The 12,596-nt window shown below is 42.7% G+C and overlaps 1 pseudogene; it reads left to right on the forward strand.

Moving 5' to 3' along the window:
• The first annotated feature begins 3,074 nt into the window (after nucleotides 1–3,074).
• Nucleotides 3,075–12,596, forward strand: part of LOC123076321 (uncharacterized) — a 130,194-nt pseudogene continuing 120,672 nt past the window's right edge.

A 12,596-nucleotide genomic window follows, 5' to 3' on the forward strand; every position in this document is an offset into this window, starting at 1 on the left:
GGGCAGCAGTTTCAGGCTCTTGTGGACATTGCACACATAGCGGAGTATGGGGCCACCCTCGCTTAGCAAGGTTATCCGTCGTTAGACATCGATCTTGAGCAGCCAGCCAGACGAAGAACTGACATTTGGGAGGGGCATCCGAGCTCCAGGCCAGCTTCGCATAAGGTGGCCTAATGTTGGCAGTAAGAGTGGCAGCGTACGTCGAGCTGGAGGAAAATTGACCATCATTTGTCCATCTCCAGGGTAGTGAATAATCTTGAGCCTGAGTGAGTTGGATCGGCTGCAACTCATTCCAAAGGTTCATGAATTGCGCGATGGCCTCTTGAGTTAACCACCGATAAATTTAAGCAATGCCATTTAATGTCACTGGATTATTTCAGGGTTAGCTGTTGATTGTGGATGTATTAAAGATTTTTCAGCTAAGGCATTCTAATGCTATTGCACAGCCAGTATACCAACGATGAAACTTGTTACTACCTTCAGATTTTTGCACTGTTAATGCTTATAGATTACATACCTCACTTTCATGAGATAAGTTAATTTTTCTGTACAGTGTCACCAAAATGCCAAGGCGCTGATGTCATTTTATTTTGGTTAAACTGCACAAAAAATTATGAAGGCAGGAGGAAAGGTGAAGAGTGGGTACCTCCTCCTCCGGCTGTTATCTTGATACGTTCGATCAAGTTTTTATGTTTGATCGGTTATCAAGATTGGGATAGCAATTTTTAAGGTCCCCCCGAGTTCAAAATGATATTTACCTTGGAGGTACATGGTTTGCAACTTTTTTATACTGTCATTAGTTAATAATGCTAGTTACCTTCAGATTTTTTATTTGGTTTAATGCTCATGCACAGCTAGTATACCAATGCTGAAACTTGTTACCTTTACATTTTGTATTGATAATTCTTATAGAAATCTTCCAGTGCTAGAGTTTATTGAAATCTGTTCAGTAAAACCATTGTACTGTACCCTATAATAAAATAACTACTCTACTATTGCACTAGCCACTGGATTAGTGTATATTTGTATTATTCGAATGGTGTTGCATTAGCGTATGGACATAAATAAAGTGTGGCAAGCTTTCCCAGATATGTGCTCAAGAAAACTACTACCTGTTTTTCTAAATACTAGACATTTGGGTACTTTAAATTGAACCGCGAAAACGTCTTATATTAAGGAACAGAGGGTGTAGAGTTCACTCAAATTATCCCGGTAAAGCTAGTCACACCTTTGTTAAAATTAATGTTCATTATGTTATCGGAGGAGGTCTGTAAGTTTGTCTCTAATGCATGTCGACTACATACCTGACATCATGATGTAATGTTAAGTCATTTCCTTTTGTTACAGTGTCACTGAATTGTCAAGGCGGTGATGGCATTTTGTTTTAGTTGAACTGCACAAAATATGCTTAAAAGAAGAGGAAAGGTCAGGAATCGATCATTCTTTCAGAAAGAACAATATATGCCTTTCTGACGTCATCCGCTGTTGCCTTATGTAAATGCATCTAGTGCCCCTTAGTGATTTTGGTGTATTGAAGACTTATAGGTTAAGGGACTAATGTGTTTACGAGTGTACACAGGTCTATAAGTCTACGAGGAGTTTGATATTTACAGAGAAAGTCGACCCCTAAAAATGAAGTTCTTCGACTGAAGACTTTGGATTTCTGAAGACTTTGAAAGTGAAGAAATTGGTGTGACCTTGAAGAATTGGTATTCATTTGAGGAACATGAAGCATGAAGACTTTTGTTTTCGTAGTTTCATTTTCAATTTTTTGATTCATAGGAAACACCGTACTGTTAAAGGGGGTCGAGGAAATACTAAGGAAAAATTTCCATGTGATGCTCAACTCAAAATCCTACACCTACCAATCCCTTCGAGTGAAGCCATTGGAAATCTCATATAGTTCAGTCATATTCTTCAGTGACAGAGATGAAGTTCTTCTGGTCACTGAGGAATTTGTTCTGACTGAGGAGTTAGGAATTCGCCAGTGCGGATTGCCTACACAGTGAGGAACATGATAGCCCTGAGGAATTTGATACTCAAAATTCCGACCGTTGCTGTGCTATGCGCCAGCTGTCCCAAAATATCTACCCACCTAACGGTCATATCATTGAAGGGCATTTATGTCTTATCATGACGGGCTGCTCCCTAGGATATAAATAGCCGCCCCCTACAACCACTAGCTGGTTGGCTGCTCCGAGAGAAACTGACACTTGTCAATTGAGAGCATCCCATCCTATGAGGACTTTGAGCGAAAATCATCAAGTGAGGAAAACCCAAACCCAAACACCTACAAACCCAAAGTGATTGAGCATCACTGAAGAGATTGATCCTGCGTGGATCCGACGCTTGTTACCTTTGAAGACTATGCTTCTTCCAGACGGTTAGGCGTCATGGTCTAGAGCATCCAAGAGGAAATTGTGGATCGCCGAGTGACCGAGTTTGTGAAGGTTTGGAAGTCACCTGAAGACTTACCACGAGTGATTGGACGAGGTCTGTGTGACCTTAGTTCAAGGAGAATACGGTGAGGACTGGGTGTCCGGGACTGTGTGTCCTCAGGTTTAAATACCTAGCCGCTCCAACCAAACGTACAACTGAGACAGTAGTTGGAACTGGTCTACCAAATCATTGTCTTCACCAAGCTTAGTGGTTCTATTTCCTCAACTCTTTCATTTCCTCATTACTGTGTTGTGCACTTGTTCATATCTGTGTTTGAAGACTGTGACTGAAGACTTTCGCAATTTCCTCAGTTCAATTTCTTCTGTCTGTTTGTCTTCATCCTGTGTTATCCTGTGTTTACGCTTTCTGTACTCTGTGCTTGCTTCCATTTCATCATGATGACTATGCTTGTGTTCTGCTATGCATACTTTTGAGTACTTATTCCGCTGCAAGTAGTTCTTCGCTAAGGAATTTCCTCACCCACAAATTCCTAAGTGAAGAATTCATAAAAATCACCTATTCACCCCCCTCTAGTCGATATAAAACACTTTCAATTGGTATCAGAGCAAGGTACTCCCTTGTTCTGTGTGATTTTGGTTTAACCGCCTGGAGTTTTAGTTATGTCGACCGCAGGTATGAAGAAAGTGACATGCCCCATCTTTGACGGTCATGATTATCCCAAGTGGAAGGCCATGATGAAGAAGCGCCTCATGGCGATGAACAGTGAACTGTGGACCGTCACTGAGATTGGTCTTACTGATCTGTGCAAGACGTCGGAAGCTGATGATATTCGCAAGTACACTCGACTTGACATCATGGCGAAGGATATCATCTGTTCCTGCCTATCTAGAGATGAATTCAGGCGCATTATGCATCTTTGCAATGCGAAGCTTATCTGGGATCGCATCTCTGACGTCTATGAAGGTCATCGAACTTGTCATGATCCCTGGTTTGAGGATTTCAAGGAATCACTCAAAACGATGACATTCGAACCAGAATCATCCTCCTCCTCACCATGCTTTATGGCAGATGGTGAAAAGGTAACTGCATGCTATCTGTCTGAATCTAGTGATGATGAATCTGATGATGAATTTGGACCCAGTTATGTCAAACTTGTTTCCCTTGCTGCTAAACAACAAAGAGCTTTGGAAAAAGTTCATAACATGCTTCGTAAGAGTGATGATATGTTGGGTGAAGAAATGGATCAGTCAAAAGCTTTGGCTGAAAGTCTTCAGAGACTTCATACTAAGTATGACACCCTTCAAGATCAACATGACACTCTCTTATCTGATCATGAGAAGCTTTCTTATGAATTTATTCAAAGAAAGCAAGATCTTGAAAAGCTAAGAGTGAGTTATGAAGATCTTCAGAAGGAGCGCGATTCATTACTTGCTCAACAAATCAGCGCTGCTCAAGAAGAATTTGTTCCTCCATGTTTGAAATGCATTGAACGTGAATCTGCTAATTCTTCACCTGAATGTTCAAATGCTTCTAATTCTACAAATTCTTCAACTGTCTCTGCTATCACTAATTCCTCATCTGAGGACATTGCTAGTATCACTGACGATGCAGGGCTGAAGGAATTGTACATGACAGGCATGTACAAAAGCCTCAAAGGGCATCAGACTCTTTGTGATGTGCTTAAAAAGCAGATCCTCAACAGGAACCCTAGGAAATAGGGTATTGCCTTTGAGAGGAAACTCAATGCTGATGGTACATATTGGAAGCCTGAGCAGTACCCCAAAACCTCATGGGTTGCTGCAAAGGGACCTCCAGTTGATCCATCTAATTTATCTGGCTTTACATGTGAATCTTCTCATTCTTCTGATGAGTAATTTGACTCCAACTATAAACTGTTTAAAAATCAGAATGGTGAAGTATTTGCTAGATATGTTGGCACTAACTGCAGGAACGGTTCTCCTATGAAGAAAATCTGGGTTCCCAAAAGGTGCCTTGAAAGTCTTCAGGTGAATGTCCTCATGACACCACCTGTGAAGAATAGGAACCCCAGATCAAATTCTTCATATGGACCAAATTCTTCATATGGATCCAAGTCCTCATACGGACCAAATTCCTCACATGGATCAAATTCCTCAAAAGGATCAAAGTCCTCATATGAACATCATCGTGCTAACAACTCTGTTTCGCAGGGAAGAGCTAAGGGCTATGAATATGAGCATTATTCTTCTAATCATTATGTTCATAAGTCCTCGAAGAATTTCTCTGCTTATTCATATGCTTACCCTAACTTCTCTTATGTGGAACGATATGGATTGGCTTCTATGCCACCTTTCTCGTATAGAGCTCGCAGAGTGATGAACTCTTTGCCACCCCTTCAGATGTGGGTGGTGAAGAAAAAGAACTAATCTCTTCTGCAGGGTTAGGTCTCCAGACGTGCTTGAACGTCTGAAGAATTTGCTGGAGAGCTGAAGAGTGCCTGAAAGGACGCAGGCTAATCATGAAGAAATAAACTTTCATTTCTCACGTCCTCATACTGTTTTAACTGTTGCATTGGTTGATGAAATTTGTCTCATGAATTGTGATGTCATATTCTTCACTGATGAAGTATATGAAGTTCGTAAGCTGCACTAATTCATCTGCAGGATGATCAACTCAAAGCCACTGAGTGGGTCCTCGATAGTGGATGTACAAATCACATGACTGGTGACAAGAATCTATTGATTGATGCTCCCTTATCACCATCGCATCTAAAGCATATCATCTTCGCTGACAAAGGCAAAAGTCAGGTATTGGGTCTAGGTAAGGTTGCGATCACAAAGGACCGACACATGGACAAAGTCATGCTTGTCGAGTCCTTAGGATACAATCTTATGTCCGTCTCAATGCTTTGTGATCTTGATATGGTAGTTGTCTTTGGCAAGTATCGTTGTGTTGTGGTTATGGAAGCTGACAATTCCAAAGTCTTCGAAGGCTTTAGGAGAGGAGACTTGTATATTGTTGATTTCTCTATAGGACCGCAACCAGCCGTGTGCCTACTTGCAAAAGCTTCAGAAGGGTGGCTATGGCATCGATGACTTGGTCATGCAGGCATGAGGAATTTGCACACGCTTGCGAAGAAGAAGCATGTCATTGGCATTGAGAATGTCAAATTCCTCAAGGATCACTTGTGTGGAGCTTGTGAAGCTGGAAAGATGACCAAGGCTAAGCATCCAACGAAGACTATCATGACCACTACTCGACCATTCGAATTGCTTCACATGGACCTCTTTGGTCCTAACCATTACTCAGCTGTCACAAATGACGCATCTCTCTATGGTCTTGTTATTGTTGATGATTACTCTCGTTACACATGGGTACACATTGTTACTTACAAACATGAAGTGCGGGAAGTCTTCAAACGATTTTCCTCGAGGGCTTCAACCAACTTTGGTGTGAAGATCAAGCACATTAGAAGTGACAATGGAACTGAGTTCAAGAATTCTGGTCTTGATGACTATCTTGATGAACTTGGTATTACTCATGAGTTATCTGCTCCTTACACTCCTCAGCAGAATGGCGTCGTGGAGCGCAAGAACATGACTCTTGTTGAGATGGCTCGCACTATGCTTGATGAGTACAAGACACCTCGTCACTTCTGAATTGAGGCAATTTATACTGCGTGCCACATCATCAACAGGGTATATCTTCACAAATTCTTCAAGAAGACTGCATATGAACTCCTCACTGAAAAGAAACCCAATGTGAGTTATTTCAAAGTCTTCGGTGCTAAATGTTGGATTAGAGATCCTCATCACAATGCTAAATTTGCACCGAAAGCACATGAAGGTTTTATGCTTGGTTACGGAAAGGAATTGCACACCTACAGAGTCTTCAACAACGTTCTTCACAAGGTTGTTGAAACTGTAGATGTGCGGTTCGATGAAACTAATGGCTCGCAAAGAGAGCACCTACCCTCTGTGATAGATGAACCAGCACCTGAGGAAACTATCAAGTTCAAGGCTACTGAGGATGTCATTCCTACTGAAGAATCTGCTGAAGAATTCATTCTAGAACGTGAAGAACGTCGAGCTAATGCACCTGAAGAAAATGCTGAAGAAAATGGTGCTGAAGAAAATGGTGATCAAATTCCTCGACGACAACCAACTCATCCTCGCGTTGCAAAAGAAGTGCAAGTTGAAAAGATCATCGATGACATTGAAGCACCAGGTCCTCTCACACGCTCAAAAGCTTCACATTTATCTAACTTTTGTGGGCACTATGATTTTGTCTCTATCACAGAGCCCACTAAGGTAGATGAAGAATTTCTGGAGCCTGAGTGGATTCAGGCCATGCAAGAAGAATTACATCAGTTTGAGCTCAACAACGTCTGGGAACTGGTCAATCGTCCAGATCCTTGCAAACACAATATCATTGGCACAAAGTGGATCTACCACAACAAGCAAGATGAAAATGGCCTTGTGGTGAGGAACAAGGCACGGCTAGTAGCTCAAGGCTACACATAGGTTGAAGGAATTGATTTCGATGAAACTTTTGCACCTGTTGCTAGACTTGAAGCTATTCGCATATTACTTGCTTATGCTAACCATCATGATATAACTTTATATCAAATGGGTGTGAAAAGGGCATTCCTCAATGGTAAGCTTGAGGAAGAAGTATATGTTGCTCAACCCCCAGGTTTTGAAGATCCTAAGCATCCTGACAAAGTCTTCAGACTCAATAAGGCCCTCTATGGCCTCAAGCAGGCCCCTCGGGCGTGGTATGATACTTTGAAGGATTTCCTCATGAAGAAAGGCTTCAAACCCGGTTCACTCGACCCTACTCTTTTCACTAAATCATATGATGATGAATTGTTTGCGTGCCAAATATATGTTGATGATATCATCTTTGGTTGTACTGACCAACGTTATAGTGATGAATTTGCCTATATGATGAGTGAAGAATATCAAATGTCTATGATGGGAGAGTTGAAATTCTTCTTAGGTCTTCAAATTCGTCAACAGTGCAATGGCATATTCATATCTCAGGAGAAATACCTCAAGGATGTACTGAGGAAATTCGGCATGCAAGATTGCAAAGGCGTCAAAATTCCTATGCGCACAAATGGCCATCTGTGCACTGATGAAAATGGTATTGACTTTGATCAAAAGGTATACCACTCCATGATTGGTTCTTTATTGTATTTACGTGCATCTAGGCCAGATATTATGCTTAGTGTTTGCATGTGTGCCCGATTTCAAGCTACACCGAAGGAATCACACCATAAGGCTATGAAGCATATTCTTTGATATCTAGCTCACACACCAACACTAGGATTATGGTACCCCAAGGGCTCGGCTTTTGATCTCATTGGATATTCTGACTCTAACTATGCTGGTGATCATGTGGAGCGCAAGTCAACATCTGGTACGTGTCATTTCCTCGGGCGATCTTTGGTCTGTTGGTCCTCGAAGAAACAGAACTGCGTATCACTGTCTACTGCTGAAGCTGAGTACATTGCTGCTGGCTCTTGCTATGCTCAATTGCTGTGGATGAAGCAAACTCTCAAGGACTACGGCGTCAACGTGAAGAATGTGCCTCTCTTCTGTGACAATGAGAGTGCCATCATGATTGCTCACAACCCAGTTCAGCACTCAAAGACAAAGCACATTCAGATTCGTCATCATTTTCTTCGCGATCATGTGTTGAAGGGCGACATTTCCATTGAGCATGTGAAGACTGAAGAACAGCTAGCCAATATCTTCACAAATCCCTTGGATGAGAAGAGATCTAGCAAGTTGTGGTGTGAGCTAATTATCTTAGAATCTTCGAATGTTCTTTGAAAAGGACACTCATCCTAACACTGATGCAAAATTGATGACTTAGATGTGCAACACATGAAGAAACGTTTTTCATCAATCGATGAAGAATAACGCTCTAAGTGTGAAGAAATTAATGAAGAATTTGATTCTCAGGACCCTACGACAATTGTACGCGGTGTCTGAAATCATCATTCTTATACGGTGGGTCACGCCACCACAAAACTTGAAAATCTTCAATTTGAGTTTTTCCTCAGTTTTTGAAATTCCTTAGTTGTTCATATTCTTCAACTTTGCATTGTCTTCACCCTTCTCTGCCATTTTTCTTCATTGGCTATATATATATATATATATATATATATATATATATATATATATATATATATATATATATATATATATATGAGTTTATGTCCTTTACAGCATTCACTTATGGCTAATTCTTCAAGTTGCTTTTTCTGCTAAGTGAATGTGATCGGACCCTTCCCCCTCTATGCTATACTCAACCCAATCTATTCACAAATTCTACATATGCGTTCTATTTGAAACTTGTTCAAAATCTTCACTGTGTCCTTGTCAGCTGAAGAATTTGCGAACGGAACTTTTAACTGATCTTATCCAAATATTCGGCTTTGTCGCTCAAACCATTCTGCAACCCACGATATACTTATCTATTCACCCACGATCTATCACAATCTCCACTTCTCAGTACAAAAGAAAAAGAGGTCCAAGAGACAGACCCGAATAAAGAAGAAATAGTAATCTTTGACGAATTAGGAAGAAAAAGGATTCTTATTTTGATACAAGAAGAATCGGCACAAGAAAAAGCCTTTTTCTTGTGCCGAATAGACGATTAAGAAGACCTGCAATCCCTCCGAATTGACACATGTCAAGCGAATGAGAAGGGTCAGGGGCACGTTCGTCCAATTTCTTCGGGCGAACGGTTTTTCACCGTGGCTATAAATACCCCCTCTCCCCTTCCTCACTTCTTTTACTCCGCTCGACCTCTCTCCAGCTCAAGCTTCTCAAACCCTAGCGCCGCCGCTATTTCATCGTCGCCGGTGAGGAAGAGCTTCACTGCCTCGACCTCGTCGCCACCGTACTCACGCCGGCCGCGGAAATCTTCACTCCGCCACCGCCGTAGCCGTCTTCCTCCGCCGAGTTAGGGCGTGGAAGATCTGCACTGACGAACTTCACTTCTCCACCTCACAGTTCGTCGTGTTCTTCATTCAGGGTAATTAAAAGTAACTTTTACTGCCCCTTTTGATTCAAATGATTCCTACAAAATCTTCAAAGGTGTTTATTCTTCAAATTTTTCACACACTAAACACCTCACATCTCATCTGTTCTTGATCCGTTTCCCTAAGCATCATTTTTCTTCAAGATTCCTCAATTGTGTGGATCTTCGATCTATACAACTCTGGAACCTAAGACAAAGAACGCTTAGTGAAATTCTTCAAGACTCAACTGGTCAAATTCCTCAAACTTGTTCTTTTTGAAAAACCTTCTGAGAACGCATATGACCTCTCCAAATTCATCGCAACTATACTCTGTTCACAGGTACTCATGTCCGCTGCTGAATCACTAGGTTCTCATCAACTTAACTCATTTGCAGCATTCCTCGAAGAAAAGTTGCATACTTCTTCAGAGAGTTCAGTTGTTCAAATTCCTCAACTGAAGAAAATGGCAGATGGAAAGAATCCACAGAAAGGAGGAAAGAGGCCTGAAATCAATACTGCCTTTGAAATGCCTGAGGACATTTATACTGGGTACTGCACACCCCCCGAGGAAGATAAGAATCAGCGCAAGGTGCGCATTCAGAGGATAGAAAGGAGATGGGCAAAAGAGTGGAGGGAGTACAGGTATGTGACTCCAAAATACATGAAGAAATTCGCTGTTACTCCTCCATGCTCAAGACCACCATTGGCACCTGACCAAGAGGCAGATCCCACTAGCATCAAGTGCGGTGAGGATTTTCCTGAAGAATGGGCCAAGCGCCAGGCCAAGTTGGCCAAACAGGCTAAGGAAGCAGTGAAGAAATTCAACGAAGACTCTACTGCTGCTGCTGCTGAGGCCTCTGTAAGGCCGAAGAAATCCATGGCAAAGAAGCCTGCACACAAGCCAAGTGCCTCTTCTTTAATGCCCTCACGGCCAATTTCCTCAGCTAAGCCATCACGACCAATTCCTCAAGCTGCTCCTGCTCCTCCAAAGTCCTCAGTTGCTCCACCCAACTCCTCAGCACCTGTGCATCTAGCCACGTGCCAAAGGACTACATGTATCTCCATTGCCTCAGGAGCTTCAGCTAGTTCCTCAGCTGCACCACATTCTTCAACATGACCATCTCTGCTGAAGACAAAGACCACTGCTGGACGAGGCTCTCGCCCAAGTCCTCACAAGAGGCAGGTCGCCTTCCAAGTACCGTCTGAAGAAGACGAAGCTGATGATGAAGAACTTGCTGAAATCATTAGAGATAGGCAAGTCAGGGCCGCTAGAGCCAAGGGCACAGATGTGCCACTGCTTTTGGATCCAAAGTTGATCCTCGACTACATTGACCTCTGGCACAAGGACCCAAACACTCCTATGCCTGACTTCAAGCTGACTCCTGGTCAAAGTCATATGCTGACTGCCTTCATCCAAGAAGAAAAATGGAAATTTGAGAAGGCCAGGCAGCTCAAGAAAGCTCAGTACAGGAAGGAGAAATTCCTGAAGAACAACGTTGTCTCTATGACAACTGATGAACTTGTGAAGATCCAATCTCAAATCAAAGTCCTCAGCGATGATTTCAATGCTTACTATGCTGATTGGAAAGGAGCCAAGGTCAGGTTTATTAAACTGACTAAGATGTTCACCTCCAATGTTGCAGCCCCATCGCAACATGAAATTCCTCAGGCTGAAGCATCTGCTCAGCCGACTGAAGAACATGCCAGCACTGCTGATGACAATCATGCTACTGAAAAAAAGTGAGTTCCAGGGCTGATGACTGCATTCTAGCCGCTGAAGAAATTGCTAGGGCACCCACTAGTGGTGCGCGTGAAGAAAATGAAGAGGTCAGGGCAACTGCATCAGTTGTGCCTGAAGAAAATCAACCACATTCCTCTGCTCCTCCTGCACCTACTCCAACTCCAATCCTTCCATCAGCATCAGATGTGAGGAAGACCAAGGCTGCAGAGCGTGCAGCAGTGAAGAAAAGGAAAGCATCAGCTCCTTCAGATTTTTCAGCATCGAAGAAGATGAAGAAATTGACAAGCTCATTTGCTCATCCAATTGATGATATTCCAGTTTCCTCCATGCCATCAAAGGAAATCATCCCTTTTGATGAAGAATATGTGATCCCTAGCGGATCTGATGAAGAGAATCCTTCTGCTGCTACGTCAGAGCAGATGGATGAAGAAATTGAAGTGGATAAAATCCCTTCAACCCCCACAGTTTCCTCGCCTATGCCTCAGTTTACTGCTGAAGAGGCTGGCGTTGAAGAAATTGAAGAAGAAGATGTGGACGTTGGCTGTACCACACCAGTAATGAATGATGAGTTTTGGGAAAGTCAGCACCCCAATTCTCCACTCTTCACTCCACTGCAGCAAATTCCTCAGTCCCCAGCAACTACAGTTCAAATGGGATCTGATGAAGCTCATGAAGACATTCCAGCCGCTAGTGCTGAAGAAAATGAGAATGAAGAATTGAAGGACCAGGCTGCCACTGAAGAGGAACCAGAAATTCCTTAGCCTGAAGAACCTGAGATTGCGATTCCTGTGGTCATCATGCAACTGACTGACACTCCCCTGCCCAAGCTAAAGGATCCATTCTCAAGGAAGCAAAAATTCAAGGCTGATGCCTTCTTTGGCGAGCACGTATTCTTCACTGATTACAACCCTTATGACTCTGCTCGCATAAGGAAGAGGCGTTTCTGGACTGCCAGCCAGGCAAATTTCTATTCCTCAGTGCTGTTCATCAAAGACAAAGTCTTCGATCATGAGCACATTCCTCACGTAGATATGGAATCTCTGCCATGCTTCGGGCCAGTCCTCAGTGTTCTCTACGACACTGGACTGTTAAATTTCCATACTGACATATGTGATTGGAACGAAGAGCTAATTCTTCAATTTTATGCAACTCTGCACATCACCGGCAACTCTGAAGACGTGAATTCATGGGTGCTGGACTGGATGTCTGAAAACACTCACTACAAAGCACCAGCTACTGAATTGCTTCTTTGCCTCTCAGTCCGCCCCTTGAAGGTGCTTGTTGCGTCTACAATGAACCTGAGCTTACCGATCACTATATGCAAGTGCTGATGAAGCCTTTGAAGCCAGGTCAGGCCCCAAGAACAAAATTGCTTGTGAAGGAATTGCTGTATGTGCCTCGGACTGTCTTCACATTCTGACCAAGACATTGAGCCCTATC

Source organism: Triticum aestivum, chromosome 3D (assembly GCF_018294505.1).
Source record: "Triticum aestivum cultivar Chinese Spring chromosome 3D, IWGSC CS RefSeq v2.1, whole genome shotgun sequence".
Taxonomy (NCBI): Eukaryota; Viridiplantae; Streptophyta; class Magnoliopsida; order Poales; family Poaceae; genus Triticum; species Triticum aestivum.